The 18,404-nt window shown below is 35.8% G+C and overlaps 1 non-coding gene across 1 annotated transcript; it reads left to right on the top strand.

Moving 5' to 3' along the window:
• The first annotated feature begins 18,095 nt into the window (after nucleotides 1-18,095).
• On the top strand, nucleotides 18,096-18,202 carry LOC141705033 (small nucleolar RNA R71). The gene has a single exon (XR_012568206.1). It is a non-coding gene; the product is annotated as a small nucleolar RNA R71 (small nucleolar RNA).
• Nucleotides 18,203-18,404: the final 202 nt, after the last annotated feature.

Raw genomic sequence — 18,404 nt, forward strand, 5'->3', positions numbered from 1 at the left:
GTAATTATTGAACTTTTGTAAAATGGTTTAGAGTTTCATGCAATAAGGGAAAATATAATGGTTCGTATTAGTTTTCATTCTAGGAAAATAACGACATCATATTTACTATATACACCCTTTTTATCTATGCAACTCATGACAGATACTTAATTATTTAATAATGAATAGGAAAGTAGTGTGTTGGTTCAATTAAATGGCGGGTCATTGTTGTACTTCTAAGCATTGCATGTTTATTTATACGCATTTGTATACGTATTTCTTATTTAATTATTAACATATTTAAATTTTGTATAAATTAGTTGTACTTTCTATATATTTACATGTTTACTTAGATGTACTTATATACTTATTTCCTATTTTACTAACCTACTTTAAATTACACATTAATAAAATATTAATCAGATATTCATATTTATGATTAAACGAACACAAAACTAGTATATTCTCATTATTGGTTTTCTTGAGCTTTCTAGGACTTACTTACAGTTTCTCATGTTAGCTTTAATGTTGATATATCATAGAAATCCTTTAGAAAATTACTCCATTCACCACTTGATTAATAAAAAAGAGAGTCTTCTTAACTGTTAGTGGATTTCCCTTCAAAGTCTTAGTTATTACGGTAAGATAACATGTATGGTTCTTTGTATCCATATTCCATAATCTTTCAAAAATCTTGAGATTCTTACAATACCGAAATCGATTTTCTTGTTTGTCTCCATGCCGACGCACATTAGCAACTTAAATTTTTTATTAGCTCTAATCTCATTAATATAATGGCTCTCGTTCATAAAAATTATCTGATCATGTAAATGTATTTGTTACATTGACACACACTAGAAAGACCCTACCTTTGTTTGAATACTCAATTGATTACAATTATTTCCCGTCATACCAGAAAATTTTGATCGCAACATATTTTTGTGAAAGTCATCTCTAAATCACAAAATCTATAATACCACTTTCTAAGAATATAAATGTATAATAAATTGGTTGAGATTACGGGAAAGAGTTTTTTTAAGTAATTCCATACAACTTACTCACACAAAATATATACATAAAACTTGCAACTGCAATGAAATAATTTGATCATTTTCTATGAATACAAAACTTAGAAGATTGTCATATTTATGCGGCTAGGTCTACATGGAATTTACAAGAATATTCGCACCTAAGTTAATATGTAATTGAATAAGTACATGATTTAATCACATATAGAAATGCAAAATTATGAACTCGAAGACTATTCTATTTTCATAAAAAAGCAAATTAAAGTGTATCTTAGCTTGTTTTAAAACAACATACATTTATAATCTTCATATGTACTACCTTTAGTTAGCAAGGAGAGATTCTTTAAAAAAATTGGATGAAATTTTCCGCATTGAATTTTTTGGCTCTCCTAAATTCAATCGATTTTGGTCAAATTTATTATTTGGAAATGGCATGAAATTTCCTATAACTTTTAAAACTTTTGGGGCAAAAGTTGGTGAAAATTCCCCTCTATTTTGAAATTTATATTTCTACACAAATCGTTTGTATGTATCTAATTTGGCCACATTCAATTGTATTTAGTATATTCAAAATTTTTAATAATTTATTTAAACTATTTAAATATTAGTGAATATTTTAAAAAATATGTATACACACAATAATAACATTCATCCCAACTACAAGTTTATATGGTATAAAATATATGTGATGAAAGAACTTTTATTAAAATTTTATGATACTTCGTGAAATTTAAATATATATTTATAAAAAAAAGTTTAAAAAATTATGAAAGAATTATCGTGTTCCAAGTCGACTGACTACATTCACTATAATTTTTGACAAAATATTAGTGAGCTAATAATTAACTTGTTTTCGAATCTCTACATTAGAGTAGGTAATATGATTACATGGGGTTATAAATTTAAATTTAGGGTATCGATTAGGGTTTTAGTTTTTAATTTATATCTCATTTATTTTGAGTAATCTATTCGGATGTGATTATTCGAATTATTTTACAAATTCGAATTTAGGGGTTGAGATTCTTACCATAGAGTGTTCCTACTATTTAGAATAATATTAGACCATCCACCACATGGATGTTAAAATGGTTACAAGAAAATGTTATATGCAAATTTTAACAATTTTTAATCATTAGACCTCGATTATTTTAACAAATAAGGTATCATTAACTTAACTAAATATTTCACCACACAATCTTTTTCGTGGAATTTATGCTCAAATTGACCAACTTCATGATTTTAAATTTTTTATTAAAATAACAAGTTGTTAATATAATTTATTATTTTTAATATTATAATATTTGTAAGAAAAAAGTTAATTAATTACAATTTTAATTTTCTAGAAATTATAAGAAAGCATAAGAAAAATATTAATCGACACTCCTAAATTCGAACGGTTAGTTGAATTTAGTGCCACTTCTGTAGTCCCCTTGCATTAGATCTAACACACCAAATTTAACCCCTAAAACACTCATCCAATGGTTGAATTTACATTTAATAAAACCAAATTATAAGTAAAAAAACAAAAAAAACGATAAAAAAATTTTTAACCCGAAGCCCTCCTTTCACTCACGTAACCCACCTTCTCTTTTTCTCTCTCCCCCTCTATTTCTATTTGTGTCCCTCCCACCATCTTACTCTCCCTCCTGAAGGTAATAATTCGGTAGAGAGCTAGGTAGATAATTTTTCAAAAATTTCCATTTTCTTGATTTTAATTCGAATTAGACTTTTTACTTTAGGTTGTTTATTGATGTGTTTTGAAGTTACGAATCGATAGATCATTGAACATGAGCGTGTAGATAATTTTTTCATGATTTATGATTGACTGTGTTGCTCGATTTACATGCTGGGTAGTGGTGGGGAAATTGTTTATATTAAGGTTTTTTTAGTTTGGTGAATTTTTTGTTAATGTTGTTTTTTTCTTTACAGACGTTCAATTGATTTTGACCGGAATCGGTTAAATGCTAGTTATTTGTAAGTTTGGATATGAATATGAGATTGTTGGGTCAATTTTGAGTGTATTAAATTGAAAAATTGGACTGAAAACTGAGCTTTTTTGGAGAAATTAAAGCTGCTGGAATATGACTGGACCTGGGTAAACTCACTGGAATCTGGAAATTTTCCAATTTCCAGCGAGAGATTTGTCTCTTAAAACTGGTGTTTGTTAATTCAACCGAAGGTGGTGAAATTTAGATTCGCATCTTTGACCATATACGGTCAATTTAATTTTAGGCAGACATTTTAAATTTATTCAAAATATTTAATAGTTTGGGGGGGATTTCAATTTTTTGGTGAAAAGTCAAATTCGACTACCTTGGTCAAATTTGGCCAGTTGAATTTAAGCGGTTTTTTTTAAATGGTCAAAACTAGCTGGTCCAATTTACTTTAAAAATGACTGACTTACTAAATATTCCTCCCGTATCATGACCGATCCAGAAACTAAAAGATACGACCGTGTCCTGACATATTTAGGTAAATGCGAGGACTTTTGGCCGGTCGTATTTACCTGTTTTTCTTATAGTGATAGCTCATCTAAATATGAGGGGTTTGTTAAAATGACGTAATATATAAGTTGATCCACATGTTAAATGACTTAATCAAGGGAAAGATGGGATCTAATAAATTCGACATCATAAACTTTGAAATTCTTGAAGAATTGCCCTCACCGATTTTCCAATTTTCAAATAGTTCTTGGCTAAATGATATTATACTTCATTTTGATGTCTCTCAACTTTGTTTCTTTCATTTTGTACTTAGTGGTGCAACAAACCATATGGTTTCTCTAACCCTCTCAGTTATCTACCTCTCTTTCACCTTTTTCAGTTGATGGAAGTGCTTTGGGCGTGGATCTATCACGTTTTGCCTTTCCAATTAAAATTCAAATAAATTCTCTTGTGTAATAAAGAAATATTTAATCTCATTACATCCTTTATTTCACAAATTCCATATATTGGCATATTAGTTCTTGTATGTTCTTGCAATGACTTGGTTTGCCAAATGTTCACGGTTGTGGTGGTTAATATGTTAAGAGACACCAACACCAAAGGTAAGTCTCATGCGGAGAAAATTAAGGGTTGAGGTATTGTTTCGACCACTTCAAATTGTTTTCATCTTATATCCTTTTCATTTATGAAGGAATAATATGTGCAAAGTTTATATTTTTTAATATTTTTTGTTTTAATAAAAGTATTGTTGCTTGATTGTCAGGTTTATTAATTATATCATTCACGAGGATTTAATTAAACATGGGTTTTTAAAATATTTTTTATTTTTGTTAAGTATTGTTCCTTGATTAGGTTATAACTTCCAGTCATACTGGTAGGCTTTAAGAGGACATAAGAGAAACTGCAATAGATTAGTTATTCATTCTCCTAATTTTTGTAACTTAAATTTTAGGGAATGAGTGTACTAGTACAACGGATTAAGCATCATCTCTCCCAAGACTTTGAAGAAGGAAGACTGTGCATCTTCACTAGTGTAACAGATTTTTTCTTATGTACACACATTTGCAACATGATGCTCTATGATATGATACATTATTTCTCTACTTGTTTGGGGTCAACTTCAACTTTATACTCACATCCGTGTGCCTCCAGACTCAACTGCAGTTCAGAAGTACACGGTTTAAGTTCCAACTGTATCATTACTGCAAATGTTTGCTTTCCAGCATGGGTGATGGACCCTGGACCTGCTGTGCATTATGGGTGTAAATTATTAATATTATCAAAACAATTCCATTAGTGTTGCAACTATTCTGAATTTTCAGATGTTGCCAGTAGCCGTGAACCATTTGACCTCTGTGAACAACATTATGGAAATTCCTTTAACCTCCCAAGCCTATTTAACCAGCAGCATAATTCAGAGCACAAGTTTAATAATGTCGGAGGAGCGAGGATCACTATTGCAGGTGTCTTGAGGATGAATGAGAATAAGCTCCTGATTAGCATATCCAGACGACTGGGGCACATGGCTCCACGGGCCCACATGATGAATTGAAGAGGAGAAGTTCCAAGGTTCATCAGATGTGAATTGAGGAGCAGTTCTCTAGGCTCATCAGATGAGTAATCCAAAAGCATGAGAATCTCTTAGGTTATTAGATTTTTAAACCAAAAATGAGAACTTTATAAGGTACATTACAAAAGGACAAGTGCAAGAGGATAATTGGAATTTAAATCGAAAAGGAGAAGGTCTAGCTGTCTGTCTCTCACATGATAACTACAAAGAGAGAAGTTTTGCAATGAATAGACACAAAGAACAGAAGCAAAACCTGTAATTAAATATCAAACATGTATAAGTATCCCACAAAAAAGCAAGCCGAGCAATGTATCACAAAAAATGGCACCAAAGTATCTTTATCTTCCAACAAGGTCGGCGATTGGCAAAGCGCTTGGTTGGAAATCTAAGAATTTTCGGTTGCATTGCATATGCACATATTCCTGACAAGAAAAGAAAAAAGCTAGATGAGATTAGATGAGATTGTCAAGAAATGTATCTTTACCGCATATGACAAAAGAAGCAAGGTCTATCGACTCTATAAACCACTAAAAAAATTTAATCTTTTCACGTGGTTGTATGCATGATGAAGTAGACTTTCGGTGATGGAGCGTAAAAGAAAGAATTGTAGCACGTCTATTGTGTAATGATTGATGATGATGAAGATAACTCTTTGTGTAATGATTGATGATGATGATGATGAAGATAAATCAACAAAGATAATAGTGGAAATGATGATCCAATCCTCGGCAAAAGTTCTTAACAAATTCCTATATGTTGACACAATTGACATCAGAACGTAGAAGCAATAGTGTAGGTGGGCACCAAAAATATACGGAGTCTCCGTGACATCTATAATGCAATAAGTCAGCTGGTACAAACAACCTTTATATGGTTATTCCTTTGTTTTGTTTAATGATCTACTAAAATTTTAGTAGTGCTTGAGTCACTTTCAAAAGATAAAAATTCTCCCTAATTTAGGAATCTAAAAAAGTAGATGAATAATATGTTCTTACCTGTGTGCCCTTGAACTTGTTGCTGATCTTCTTCTTGTTAGGACCCAGGTTGGGTCTTGGCTTTGTGACTGTCCTTGCAGAATGAATGTTGGGTATTGGCCTTGGTGTTGCCCTTGATATTGTTCTTGCTGTAGGCCAAACAATAGAGTAAAACTACTCAAATTTCAGAAACTAAACATGTTAACATGTTGATGCTTTAAAATAATTAAGATACTAATTTTTAAAAGAAAAACAAAAAATCAAAGCAATTATAATATATTCTAAATGCATTTCTCAGTGTAAATTAATTGTGCTGATCCCGAGACCTTAATCTTGAAACACTACAAAGTGTCAAATTTTATTTACAATTACAAAATTGAAATCCTTAATATCATAAAATGAATCCATATATAGTTTAAGTTTGGTCACATAGGACATATATTTAAATATATATTTCATACAACACCCATAAAAACATTAATTAATTTCCTACAAAGAGAATAATCACATGAGAGTTAAAAGAATTATCTCAAGTTTATCATTACCTACGCTTAGAGTTTATAAGGGATAACACAAGAATTGTGGGGGGTACATGTACAATAATACACATTTGTGTGTAGAAAAATTTTAGTGGGGTTTATTAAGACATACATCTAACATAATAGAGCTAACATATGTGAATTTAAACTTCTACGGATGTTTTTAAGAAGTACGAGTGCTAGAATTGAAATGGACGTTCTAGATTCTTACCATCTTCATTTTTTAAAAAATAAATGCCAAAATAGTAATATTATAATTTGAATAAATATATTTCATAATATATAGATTTTTAAAAGTAAGTCATATGTTTGGGAGAATATTATATTGGATTTTGAAATTATACAAGTATAATCAAAATTATTTAATTTTCTATGGGAATAGAAGATGGACAATCATAGATAAAAAACAATAATTAATGTATTATACTTAGAAAACCATCTCATAATCTTCTTCTATATTTATGTGGCTTCTCAAACAAACATTTTAAAAGTATTTTGAGGTTCTGGCGTTAAAAGAAATAAAGCTAGTATGATTAGGCTCATAAATATATTCTATTGAATATTGTATAATTTTTAAAAATAAAATACAATATAAAATATTATGGTTATAATAGTTTGATATTTTGAGTACAAACATGTAGGTAAAACATGATAATGATTTGTTAATCATGTAAATTATATAGTTATTTAAATGTTATAGGGAGAAACCATCTATACTATACTATTATAATTGATTGGTTTGGTCGGTGCTTAACACCTTCCTAAAATATTTTCTACCACCTTCCAAAAAAAATTAAACACATATAATTTATTAAAATATTTAATTTATGTATCCAACATAACTACAAACTCTATCATTTGTAGTAGTTATATCTATATTATACTACTTAAACTCTAACTTCTTTACAAACTCTACTATACTACTTACATAAAAAATAATTATATCCTAATTTCATATTTACATTAAATATTTTATAATTTATTTCTTTTTATGAAATAAAGTAATTTAAAAAGTATGACAAGAAATATTAAAATTACCGGGCACCGCACGGGTTATAGGATAATTTATCGTACAAAATATATATTATTAATTAATAACATATTGTTCAATTTCAATTAATTTAATAACTTATTTAATAATCTATTATTCTATTTTATATATTTTCATAAGTTGTTTTACTTTTAATAAAAAAAAGGTTAATAATTGAATTTGGGCGATTAATAGAGTTTGTAGTTAAATTTGATATATAAATTAATTATTTTAATAAATTATATGGTCTATATTATTTTGAAAAGTGCTAACAAAATTTTAGAATAGTGTTAACCAAGATCAAATCATCAATTATACCATATTTTCCTTGAAAAAATGTCAAAATTAATCCGACAACGCACGGATTATTAATAATTTATTTTATTTTTTATAAAAATAAGATTATACTAATAATAGGAAAAAAAATATTTAAAATTAATCCGTGCATCGCACGGGTTACACGCTTGTATAAACATTAAAGAAGAATTCAATTATCAAATTATTAGTAACTTTATTTTCTGTGAGATACGAAATAAGGTCATATATATGTTTACTATAATATTTTTGTCCGAATTAGAAAAAAAAAGGATGAAATTTAAGTATCTAATTATAATCAATACATAAAAAAATAAGCGTGCTAAGTCCATTATTACGGTTTCAATAATTATCTTTAGTTTGGTTTCATTTGAGGGATGCCCTCAGTGTCGAGGAACACGTAATAAAATAAATATTAACTTTCTTTACTAATATTAACTTGCACTTGAATAATTAAAGAAAAAAAACCTTTTGCTTTAATTTTTGTTGATTTGTAACAAAGGGACGTTAAGTTTTTTTAGCTATGCGTGTAGGCTTTATGACCCGTAAGTCCACTGGTACAATTAGACACAATTAAAACATAAATAAGACTGAACCTTTTGAACCACGCACATCAAATAACAAAGTTTAGAAACAGTTATATATTAATACTATTTACACATGAAGATGAAAAGGAAAGCCGATCAAATTGCTCAAGAAGTATGATCAAAGAAAAAAAAATCGAAGGAAGGAATTGAAAGATGGAGAAGGGATCAGACCAAAAGAAACAAAAAAAATAATGAATCATGAGTTAATTTCTAGTGTTCATATACGCATTTTGAATTCAATGCCTTTTCAATTTATGGGTATTATGATTAATTGATTTCAATTGTTTAGGTATAATGTAAGACTTTATTGTTAAGGTGCTTTTGTACATGTGTTGATGTACTCATACCTATCATCTCACCTATCATCTCAGTTCTTAATCCCATAATCTTACTCAGCCTCTTTAATACTTAGTTATATATATATAATGTATATGTATAACATTCCCCGTTTATCGATCCCCATCAATGTATATTGTTACTCGAATTATGACAAATTAGCAAGCCATCTGGTTGTTTTTAACATGTCATGAGCCATATCAGCATTCGGTTAGTCCATTTAAATATGTTGACAATGATCATGTAAATGCAAGTTAGTCGACTGCAAACTTTTTGAGTTCAATTATGTTAGGGCGAAATCACGCACTAATATCACGCAAGTATACGCGTTCGCAAGTAATATAGAATACTTTCTAGTTCGTTCCCTCAGAGACTCAGACTAAGTTATTGTCTAATTAAACTCACTCACCAATGTATGATTACTTCTCAATGTTAAGATAACACTTAAAATTGTTGATTAAATATTAACTATAATTAACTACTTAATTAACCACTTAACTACACACTTCAATTTATCAATAATAAAACACTCATGAGATCACAACTTCATTATTACTTCCTTCTATAGCCATTGTTATTACCTTTAGCATGTGACCAGTGGTGATATTAATCGAATAACACGAAACTGATAAAAGCCAACTTTCATTGTACTAATACCATTCTACCAAGCATCCACAATTAAGATAGAAGTGAATAGTCATCAATTATGTTGAGTTCCTATATGTCTACAGAAATTGACAACACAACGATTTAAGCACAAGTTATTCCTTTGATTACATAAGGCAAATAAAACTGTTAGAGTTACCCACTAATCATGCACAACGTACATGAACCTATGCTAGCATGGCAAGTTCTAAATCTCAAGATCCACCGTCGCTTCACAAGAGATTAACACCCTATCTTATATGTTCGCGACGCACATAAGACGAATACGCACAACCAATACTAGATATCATGCAATCATCACACACTAAAGTATTAAACAATTAACTAAAGAATTTCATAATAAATCCGTTGCAACCCCATGATCACGATTAGCCCATAATAGAACTTATCGCCATCATGGGTTCATATGAAATCATGATAAACGACACAAGAAAATAATAACTAAACTAATTATATAAAACAGAGTACGTCACAAGAGTAAATAAGTCAAAGCAAGAAAACTAGCATCCAACGTTACAACGAAACAAGAATCACAAGAATATATGCTTCCTCTTCGTTGCGGTGTGCTAAATCGGTCTTCTTCCTTATCTCCTTCGCTTCTTGCGCAAAACACAATCTAAAACATAATCTCTTTCATATTCTCTACGAAAACGTCTCAAATCTACTTATATAATAGTCCCATAAAACTTAGATTACATAGAAGTTGGAAGCCAAACAGAAGTAGAAGTCTAAAATAATTCAGCTTTTTCCCCGACCCTGCGCGGACCGCTCAGCATTTCTGCGCGGGCGCGCAAGGCTGCTGCGCGGCCGCTCAGCATTGCTGCGCGGGCGCGCAGGACCCTACTGGAAAAATTCCAGGTTTGCTCCGTTTCTTCGCCGTAATCTGCCCGTCTTTTCCTCTCGCAATGGTGAACACATGCCAAGGCTTATTCTTGATGATTCCTCCTCCGAAATGCAACTAATACCCTGAAATGCATAAACACTAGAAAAACGCATCAAATACACAAAATACTTGATTTCAAGACACCAATTTAAGCCATTTTAAGACGTTCTAAGTGGTATAAAATGCCACTTATCACACCCCCAAACTTAAATCGATGCTTGTCCTCAAGCGTCACAGACTCAAAACAACTAAAAATATGCATGAATGCAATCTATATGAAATGCAACGATCCCCCTTACTACAATTAAACAACCAAATTGTCACGTCTCAACGAATGCAGTTAGACACTAAAGATCAATAAACTCATGCAAACGGACATACAGCCAGAAACGGTGTGTGTGCAAATGCTTAACAGATATGCTTCGGAACTAGACCAATTACTATGACTAGACTATCCTCAAGGCAATCCTACGATTATACAAAGAATAAAAATTCTAGGCACAAAGTGATATACAACACTACAAGAACTTTGGAGCTTACTACGGAATCGTGCTTTTTATTTACAACTCAAATGCTATTTGACCGTGCAATGAGTGAGGTCCACAAAAGACTTATACAATAGTATCCATGTAACGAGCGTTAGGTTAGCGGATCCCAGACTCTAAAAGCCTTAGGTCACTAGGCACAAAGTCCCCTAAGAACTTAAATACTCGAATACCAAAGAACCCACTCTTGATCAATTATGCAAATTTTTTTTTTTCTTCTGAGCAAGTGCGTTTCGCTCCATCTTGCTCAACCCTAGACTACTCGCATAACATGCGAGCCGGCTACTAGCCATTTGACGCCTAGCCACAACTAGCAACAAATTCCATTTTACTCCATTTTTTTTTCTTTTTCATGCCTTTACCACTAAGAACCTATTATCAAATTCTAAGCATAATAAATAGATTATCCTCGAAAATAATCAGATCATAACAACAATCTAGCCCTTAAGCATTCTCTAAGACTTAGTGAAAATACAAGTGCTTCTAGCATGCATATCAACCTACACAACTTAATAACACTTTAATGCTATCACTACACTCGCATCAATATCACAATTCAGTCGATAAATCATTGCAAAAGGGATCATGGTATATGCATGAGCTATATGATATGACAACAAATAAAGCTATATAAAAAAAAACTATATGGCAAAAATTATGACAACTATATGAACTAACTATCATGAATATGCAGCTATATGACACACAACAAAATATTCCTTAACTACCACCCCCAAACTTAAAATCTTCACTGTCCCCAGTGAAGGGTAGTAGAAAGGAACACAGGGTATACCTACTCGGAGTCATCATCATCATCACCCCTCAGTGGGTGGAGTATCAGGCGGCGGGTATGCAGAGTCCTCACCAAAAACTGGCCACTGGATATCAGCTCCAAGGCCTCGAAAGCAGTCCCTAACGCAAGGGTGAGCTCCTGAGCAAACCTGCTCTGCGTCTCATACATGGCATCCATCCACCGTGAAAGCCTCCTATACTGGGCAATCACCCATCCCAGCACCCTCCTGAGCTCTCGAAGAACCAGCCTCACCACGCCCTGGCCTAGCCATAGTAGCACCTCGTGCTGGACCGCCCTCCTGGAAGACGATAACCCAGCCCATGCTCCTCAGGCTCACCACCGGTCCACTCCTACATCCCATTCAGAGTGCCAGAATCTATCGGAGTTGCTGACAACTGCAACTGCTCATGAGCCGACCAGTTCACTCCTACTGCTCGGCATAGCTTCGTAACCGTGGATGCACTAAGGGATGTTCATATGCTTTGCTCCCCTCAAAAACTTTAGAATTCCTTGGTAGATAAACTCACCAAGGTCCACATAGTATTCCTCATTCAGAATTCCCCACAACAACTGTGCTCTCTCAACTGTGACCTCGTGTGCATGTGAAGAAGGCAAAATATTAGCACATATAAATGCATTCCATGCACGGGCATACCTGTTCATGGCGATCGCCGGAAAGTGACGATACTCATTATTGGCTGGAACTGCGGTTCCAAACTGTGCCCGGTCGACAGAGAGTCGCACAAATCAAATCCAAGTCAAAATCCTCAGCAGTCTTTCATTCCAGTTCTCCTCCTCGGGCTTCCTCTCTCGCTGTCCAATCACACGGCGAATCGCCGCAGGATGATAATCAACCGTCAGCCCACGAACTACAGAAAACCCATTCTTTTCAGCCTTCGCGTTCGCGTAGAACTCGCGAACAACACTCATCGGTACTGCTTCGGGTGACTCACAAAAAGCTATCCACCCCTTCTCTACAATCATGGGCAACAACTCACCATCCCTCCCTGATGGTAAAAACCCCCTCTCCTTCAGAATCGGCTTCCCCAACAGCTAGTGTACTCCTCCTCCGCAGCTCTATCAGTTAACCGAGGCCTTGCAGCAGTACCCCTTGATGAATCAGCAGTAGGAACTGTGTTGCTGCTGTCAATAGTGCGTGCTCTCTTGGGTGCCATTGATTTTGTGAATAAAAGTGTGTAAGAACTGATTTTTGATGTTTATGAGAGGGTTTAGTGTAGGAAGTTTGTGGGAGATATGTAGGATAGGTGTATGTATATATAGTGTGTGGAGTAGGTTAAATTAGATTAGGAGTGGGGTTGAGGGATAAAATCATGGGGTAATGGAAAAGAATTCGTGGGTTTATGGGCTGTGATGGGTTTTTGTGTTTTTGTTTTTTTTTTTTTTTGTTCTGAACTGTAAAAATTTCTGGAACTCGACCCCTGCGCGCCGCTCAGCATTTCTGCGCGGGCGCGCAGTAAGCTGCGCGACCGCTTAGCATAGCTGCGCGGGCGCGCAGAGGGTCTCTGGAAAAAAAAATTTCAGCCCCTTTTTTCTGATTTTTTTGTGTTTTTGGATAGGTTATTAACTTCTAAGGGATCCTGTAACAACAATTCATGGGTTGCCTCCCACGCAGCGCTTTCTTTTTCGTCATTAGCTTGACGTTCCGTACCTTTCTCAAGTAGTCAACAAAATGGCACTAACCACCTCTCGGTTTGCCATGTCCCCATAGTAGTGCTTCAACCGCTGACCGTTAACCTTGATGCTTGGTCCGAATCATTCTCAAAAATTTCCACCGCTCCATGTGGAAACACAGTTTTGACAATAAAAGGTCCAGACCACCTTGATTTCAACTTCCCAGGAAAAAGTCGGAGCCGAGAGTTGAATAACAGAACTTGTTGCCCTGGCACAAATAACTTAGGATGTAGCTTCCTATCGTGCCACCTCTTCACCTTTTCCTTATACATTTTGTTATTCTCGTACGCTTGAAGTCGAAATTCATCAAGTTCATTAAGCTGAAGCATTCTTTTCTTACCAGCTGCATCTAAATCCAGGTTCAATTTCTTCAATGCCCAGTAGGCCTTATGCTCAAGCTCTGCCGGTAGATGACATCCCTTACCGTACACCAACTGAAACGGTGACATCCCAAGTGGAGTTTTATATGCTGTTCTGTAAGCCCAAACAGCTTCATCGAGCTTTAAAGACCAATCCTTCCTTGACGGACAAACAACCTTCTCTAGAATGCGCTTTATCTCTCTGTTAGACACTTCCGCTTGACCATTTGTTTGCGGATGATAGGCAGTAGCTACTCGATGATTCACATTATAACGCTGCAATCATAGAAGTGAACTTACGGTTGCAAAAATGCGATCCTTCATCACTTATGATTACCCGAGGCATTCCAAACCTTGTGAAAATTTGCTTATGAAGAAAATTTAGTACTACCTTTGTATCATTTGTCGGTAAAGCTTTAACTTCGACCCATTTTGAGACATAATCGACTGCCAGTAAGATGTACTGATTATTACAAGATGAGATAAAAGGCCCCATGAAATCTATTCCCCATACATCAAAGACCTCGACTTCAAGCATCACATTTAATGGCATCTCATCCTTCCTTGACAAATTTCCCACTCTTTGGCAACGATCACACCTTAAAACAAACTGATGAGCATCCTTGAACAAAGTAGGCCAGAAAAAAACCTGCTTGCAGAATACGAGCTGTCGTCTTCTCACCTCCATAGTGTCCACCATAAACCGTGGAATGGCAGTCTCGTAATATCCCCTCCGTCTCACAGAACGGATACATCTCCTGATGATCTGATCAGCTCCCTGTCTAAACAAATATGGTTCATCCCACATATACCACTTCACCTCATGCAGAAACTTCTTCTTTTGAGCGGATGTCAAATTAAGCGGCATTATATTGCTGACAAGATATTTTACAATATCTGCAAACCATGGTTCTTCCCCTTGAATTGCAAACAACTGCTCATCCGGAAAAGATTCATTGATTAACGTCCTATCTTATGAAGTAGAATCGGGATTCTCCAACCTAGAGAGATGGTCAGCTACTTGATTCTCGGTACCTTTTCTATCTTTGATCTCTAACTCAAATTCCTGAAGTAAAAGCACCCAACGAATGAGTCTCGGCTTCGAATCCTTCTTAGAAACCAGATAGCGAATAGCTGCATGATCAGTGAATACTGTTACTTTCGTACCAAGCAGATAAGATCGAAATTTCTCAAAGCCAAAGACTATAGCCAAAAGCTCCTTCTCAGTAGTGGTGTAGTTCAATTCGGCCCCATTTAAAGTCTTACTCGCATAGTAGACCACATGGAAGAGATTTTTCTTGTGCTGTCCCAGAACTGCACCTACCGCATAGTCACTCGCATCACACATCATCTCAAACGGTTCTGTCCAATCTGTGCTGTAATAACTGGTGCCTGTGATCAAACTCTCCTTGAGAGTCTCGAATGCTGCTAAATATTCATCATCAAATTTGAAAGGCACATCTTTCTCAAGTAAATTGCACAACGGCTTAGATATCTTTGAAAAGTCCTTGATGAATCGCCGATAAAAACCCGCATGACCGAGAAAACTACGGATTCCTTTCACCGAATTAGGTGGGGAAAGATTTTCAATGACTCCCACCTTGGCCTTGTCCACCTCCAGACCTTGCTAGACACCTTATGCCCAAGGATAATGCCTTCACGCACCATAAAATCACATTTCTCCAATTAAGCACCAAATTAGTTTCCACGCATCTTTTGAGTATGGCGCGCAGATTATTCAAACATTCATCATATGAGTGTCCAAAGACGGAGAAGTCATCCATGAACACTTCGACGTTATTTCCAATCATGTCAGAGAATATAGCCATCATACATCTCTGAAAGGTGGCCGGGGCGCCACATAACCCAAACGAAACTCTACGAAAAGCAAATGTGCCAAATGGACAAGTGAAGGTAGTCTTTTCCTGATCCTCTAGTGCAATACAAATCTGATTATACCCGGAATAACCATCCAGAAGACAAAAATACTCATGTCCCGCCAATCTGTCAAGCATTTGATCAATGAATGGGAGAGGGAAGTGATCCTTCCTTGTGGCTTTGTTCAATTTTCTATAATCCATGCCTACTCTCCATCCTGTAACTGTTCGAGTAGGGATGAGCTCATTCTTTTCATTTGCGACCACAGTGATACCTCCTTTCTTAGGTACACATTGCACGGGGCTCACCCACGAGCTGTCAGAAATAGGATAAATGATGCCTGCATCTAGCCATTTCAGAATTTCTTTCTTCACCACCTCCTTCATCATCGGGTTCAGTCTTCGCTGCTGTTCCACAGTTGGCTTACTACCTTCCTCTAACAGAATTTTATGCATACAATATGAAGGACTTATCCCCTTGATGTCTGCTATGGTCCATCCTATAGCCGATTTGAATTCTCTCAAAATCCTTAAGAGCTTGTCTTCCTCACTACCTGAAAGGTCAGCTGAAATAATAATAGGTAACGTAGATGAATCACCTAAAAAAGCATACCTCAAGTGTTCAGGTAATGGTTTGAGCTCCAAGGTAGGTGCTTCCTCTATTGATGGTTTGAGCTTCCCTTCAGCATTCTTAAGGTCAGAAGTACCAAGAGATTCAAATGGTATGTCGAGCTTTCGCTTCAATGGAGAAGCGTTCAGATATTGTAATTGCTCGTTGCTATCTTCATCATCGCTGTCAAAATCCCCCACTAAGGCCTTTTCCAATGCATCAGACATTAGCATGTGATCGAGTTCTGAAGTAACTGCGGAATCAATCACATCCACTTTTAAACACTCATCATCTTCTGTAGGGAATTTCATTTCCTTGAATACGTTGAACGTCACATCCTGATCTTGGACCCGCATAGTAAGTTCCCCTTTTTGTACATCTATCAAGGTACGGCCAGTAGCCAAGAAAGGCCTCCCCAAGATTATGGGAATCTTCTTATCTTCCTCAAAATCCAGAATAACAAAATCTGCAGGAAAGAAGAGCTTATCCACCTTGATGAGCACATCCTCAACTATGCCCCTTGGGTAAGTAATGGAACGGTCCGCCAATTGTAGCGACATGTATGTGGGTTTTGGATCAGGCAGATCCAGCTTTTTAAAGATCGACAAGGGCATCAGATTAATGCTTGCTCCCAAATCACAAAGGCACTTGTCAAAAGTTAGATTGCCAATGGTGCAAGGAATGGTGAAGCTTCCTGGATCTTTCAGTTTTGGTGGTAACTTTTGCTGCAGAACAGCGCTGCATTCTTCCGTGAGAGCAACGGTTTCAAGGTCATCCAGTTTCACCTTCCTTGAAAGAATAGTCTTCATAAACTTCGCATAACTAGGCATTTGTTCCAGAGCCTCAGCGAAAGGTATATTGATGTGAAGTATCTTGAACACCTCCAGAAACTTCCCGAACTGTCTATCCAGCTTTTGTTGCTGCAATCTCTTCGGAAAAGGTGGTGAAGGATAGAGCTGTTTCTCCCCTGTATTAGCCTCAGGAAGAGTGTGTTCAACAGTAGTCTTCCTTGGTTCCGCCACTTTCTCCTTTTGCTTAGATTTTTCATCTCTAACTTCAGCTTCGACTTCTTTTGCCTTTTCAGCATCAGCTACTTTTCCAGACCTTAAGGTAATAGCCTTGACTTGCTCTTTAGCTTCCTTCCTGCCTGGTACTTCCGTGTCACTGGGAAGAGTGCCAGGTTGACGATTGAGCACTGCATTGGCTAATTGACCGATTTGATTTTCCAAGGTCTTGATAGAAACCGCCTGACTCTTGCACAACAGCTTAAGTTCTTCAAATCAGCACTAGTAGGTGCAGCTGCACTTCCCTGTTGAGGATATGATTGCCTTGTAGCATACTGCTGTGGTTGCTGGAATCCAGGTGGGTTAAACTGTTTACTCACTCCTTGCTGATATGGTGGCTGAATAGCATTCTGATTATTCCCCCAGCTGAAATTTGGATGATTTCTGTTGTTAGGATGATAGGTTGCTGGCACAGGCTGCTGTTGTCGCTGATAATTATTCACATACTGAACAGATTCGTTGACAAGAAAACACTGATCCGTAGCATGAGAACCTGCACAAAGCTCACAAACCATAGCTATTTGATTAACTCCATACGTAGCCAAAGAATCAACCTTCATTGATAGCACTTGGAGCTGGGCTGCAATAGCGGTGGCTGCATCAACTTCCAGAATACCTGCTACCTTGCCTGACGTCATCCTCTGAGTTGGGTTTTGATGCTCATTTGCAGCCATCGTCTCGATAAGATTATACGCCTCAGTATAGCTTTTAACCCATAAGGCGCCTCCAGCTGTTGCATCGAGCATGGGCCGAGATTGGGCCCCCAAACCATTATAAAAACCAGTGATTACCATCCAATCCGGCATTCCATGATGTGGACATTTTCTCAACATTTCCTTGTAGCGTTCCCAAGCCTCGCACATAGATTTTGTAGGTTGCTGCGCAAACTGAGTAAGAGCACTCCTCATAGCAGCAGTCTTTGCCATTGGATAAAACTTCACCAGAAACTTTTGCGCAAGATCTTGCCACGTAGTGATGGACCCAGCTGGTTCAGAATGTAACCAGTCTTTAGCCTTATCCCTCAGTGAGAATGGGAAAAACCTCAACTTGATAGCCTCATCAGTCACGCCATTATACTTAAAAGTGCTGCAGATCTCGACAAAATTCCTTATG

Source organism: Apium graveolens, unplaced genomic scaffold (assembly GCF_009905375.1).
Source record: "Apium graveolens cultivar Ventura unplaced genomic scaffold, ASM990537v1 ctg8467, whole genome shotgun sequence".
Lineage (NCBI taxonomy): Eukaryota > Viridiplantae > Streptophyta > Magnoliopsida > Apiales > Apiaceae > Apium > Apium graveolens.